The following is a 3,171-nucleotide window of genomic DNA, read 5'->3' as shown; positions in this document are numbered from 1 at the left end:
AGATGCACTTGAAGATCTCTGTGTAGCCAAACCATTTGCTGATTCAATGGAAACAGCATTGCTTCCTTTCCCTGCAGCACATCCCTGGTGGTTGTCCCCAGAAGCAGTCAGGGGATTACTGATGGGCTGATGGGTGGATGGAGGCACTGGTGAATGATGATCCTGGGTGAAGAAAGGCTGCAATGCTGTGGATGCTCAATGCACAGAAGAAGGCACATGTCTTCTTCTAAACCATGCACTTCTCCTGGAGAGGATGTGTCAGAGCCCAGGACATTCCTCTGGCTGCCCTGCAGGACTCAAGACCCTGGCTCAGAAACCTTGGCACAGAGTCAGAGACACCTGTGCCTTCGATCTTAGCCCATGGAAAAAGGTACCAACTTTGTGTGAAGATTTACAAGCCACAATCCTTTACAAGCCTTTGAGTAGAATGATAAGTGACTTTATCACATAGTGAAAAAGTAGAATTTTGGAGATTTAGAATGGAGGTTCAAGAGGCAAGATGAAGGAGTCTGGGCGTGTCCTGTCGTTCTTCTTCTTCTTCTTAGCCTCCATCTTCTGCTGTGATGGTGACACTTCTGGGTTGTTTAGAGTAGAGACAGACTGTCTAACATAGTTGATAAGTACTGAGAAGTTATTGTAAATAAAGTACAGGTAGTTTTTTGTATAAAAAACTAACACCACCCCAAGGGTGGTCAGTGTGCCTCAACCCCACCTGCTGGACAAACCTCAGCAGGTCAGAGAAAGAATGTTATAGATAAGGAAAATTTAACAACCATGAAAACCAGAGCTGAAGAGTCTCGACTTCTTCTTTGGTTGCAGGGCTGGGAAAAAAGACTTTTTAATACCTTGGGAGCCATTTCAGCAACACAAAACCCATGCAGGATGGACAGGGTGATGGAGCAGACACCATACACATGATGACACCCAGACACGAGGAGTCAGATAACCCTGCAGGCTACTCTGTGGTGATGAGCCACAGAAGTTCTCCACATCTGCTGCCCCATCTGAGGCACAAAGCAGGACAGAAATCTTCACACCCAGCTCTGCTGTAAGGGCAACTCCTGGCAGGCTAGGTTTGTGATGGGGATAATTTTCCTTACACACTAATCTGCCACTGATTAGCAGGTAAGATTTCCATCACACCAGGTCTTCTGCAGGTTTGGAACAGGAGCAACAAAATTATCTGGTGGTTATACCCTGCTAGGAAATACTCAGATTTGAATGAAGTGTGTTGATTAACTCAAAGAAAAAAAATGAGTTAATTGCAAATACAGTGTTAAAATAGTTATCAGACCTTTTGAGGTGGGATTAAAAACATATTTTCGATAGAAAAAGAAAATCTACTCTTTTTTGTTTGCTTCTATTCAACCATTCTTTCTCTTCTAATTTCCTATGGGAAAAAAAAAGATAGTTTATCACTGGCGGGAAATGGAAAGCATGATAGCTTCATGGAGAAGGAAAGAGGTGTTGTTCCTCTGACTCTTTTATTTCTTAGTGAAAAAAAACATTGTAAAGAAGAGAGAGCAGAAAGAGAAACTCATCATTTGCCTTTTGACCTGCCAGGCTTGAGTCATATTCTGGGTTTTCCCTATGGAATAAGCCTCCCATCCAATCCCAAACTGGCACAGAACAAAACAACCAAAACACAGAAACTCTAATGCATTTAAATTGTGGTTTTGATTACCTTTGAGCATTGCTATCTTGATTGTGTGTCTTCTGACATTTTCCAGGCTAGTTACTTATTTAAATTATTGTAGTTATATGGAGGATTTTTTCCAACACTATTTGAAGACCCTCTGACAAGATTCCCAAGTAGCTGCCAAGGGTCTGGGGAAGAAATGACACCCACCTGCTGCCTCTCTATGTCTTTATTTATGGTACACTTCGAGGAGCTGGGCTGAAACCAAGAACCAGGCTGATACCTGACACCATCACTGTGGAGACTCTGGCTGATTTACACTGGGGAACAAAGCCAAAAATACAACTGTATGAGGAGAAGGAGTTGGCACTGCAGAAGATGGATGTATGCAATCAGCCAGTACGTGAATGGAGGCAGTCCATTTTCAGAACAATAATTTCACTCCTCCTGTACCTTTTTTTTTTCATGTTAACAGAAAAATCTCCACTAGCTACTACCTGCTGTTAAAAACTTCTCATTTCTCAAGGCCATTGACATGCAGAATGTGAAAGATCTGCCCCTAAGCCTGGATCTCGATTACCCTACTGCAAACCTTGAGCAATGACATGTGCCTCACAGCTGATAATGCAGAACTTTATCAGAACTTTTAGTACAGTTCTGATGGAGTCTTCAAATGTTGTTGGCATCAGGGATGTGCTTTAGTTTGTGTGCTGGGTGTTGGAGGTGGGGGGTTGGTTTCAGGCAGCTGATGTTGCTGCCATGGAAGCATCTTAGTCTGGGACAAGAAAGGCCAAAACGCTGCTTGGGTTGCATCCAAAATGCCCCATGAATCCTCTAGCAAGGGATGGAGCTTGATGTTTTATGAAAAGTCCCAAAGATGAGCAGAAAGAGAACTGAAGTGGCTTTACTGCAGCTTTTTCCTTTCACAAGCTCCAGGATAAGAATTAACAATGATAAGTATTGTCACCAGCTGGGTCGTCTACTTGCATCTATTCCTTTGAGGGAACCATGCAAAAAGAAAGGACTGATTTGCTGCTGGTGTTGGCCAAGTGTAGTGTCTGATCTTAAGAGTTTAATATCTGATATGCCCTTGATGAGAGGATTTTATATTAAACTGACTTTGGGGCATGGGAGTTGGACGTGGAGCTTGTTCTTTCTGCTCCATGCATTGCCCCAGCATTGCAGTGACTCTGGGAATGGTGCACTGATAAGTTTGAGCTGCACCAAAAGAGAGGTGGGTCAGAAGGTCAAAGTAGGTGAATCTTTCTCTTTCCTCTGCCCTCATGAGAGCCTACATGGGGTTCTGCATCCAGTTCTGGGGTCTCCAACATACGAATGACATAGATATGTTAGAGCAGATCCAGAGTAGCGACGCAGAGATGCTCCAAGAGCTGGAGCCCCTCTGCTCTGGAGACAGGCTGGGGGTGTTCAGCCTGGAGAAGAGAAGGCTTCAGGGAGACCTTAGAGCTTCCAGTGACCAAAGGGGGCTTTCAATACAGGGAGAGCAGCTTTTTTATATGAGCATATAGTCA

General features: G+C 43.9%; 1 non-coding gene across 1 annotated transcript; it reads left to right on the top strand.

Annotated features, from left to right (window-relative positions):
• The first annotated feature begins 2,667 nt into the window (after window positions 1-2,667).
• Window positions 2,668-2,849, top strand: LOC134415291 (U2 spliceosomal RNA). The gene has a single exon (XR_010027025.1). It is a non-coding gene; the product is annotated as a U2 spliceosomal RNA (small nuclear RNA).
• Window positions 2,850-3,171: the final 322 nt, after the last annotated feature.

The sequence above is a fragment of the Melospiza melodia genome, chromosome 2 (assembly GCF_035770615.1).
Source record: "Melospiza melodia melodia isolate bMelMel2 chromosome 2, bMelMel2.pri, whole genome shotgun sequence".
Classification (NCBI taxonomy): domain Eukaryota; kingdom Metazoa; phylum Chordata; class Aves; order Passeriformes; family Passerellidae; genus Melospiza; species Melospiza melodia.
This window is presented reverse-complemented; position numbering and strand designations above follow the sequence as displayed.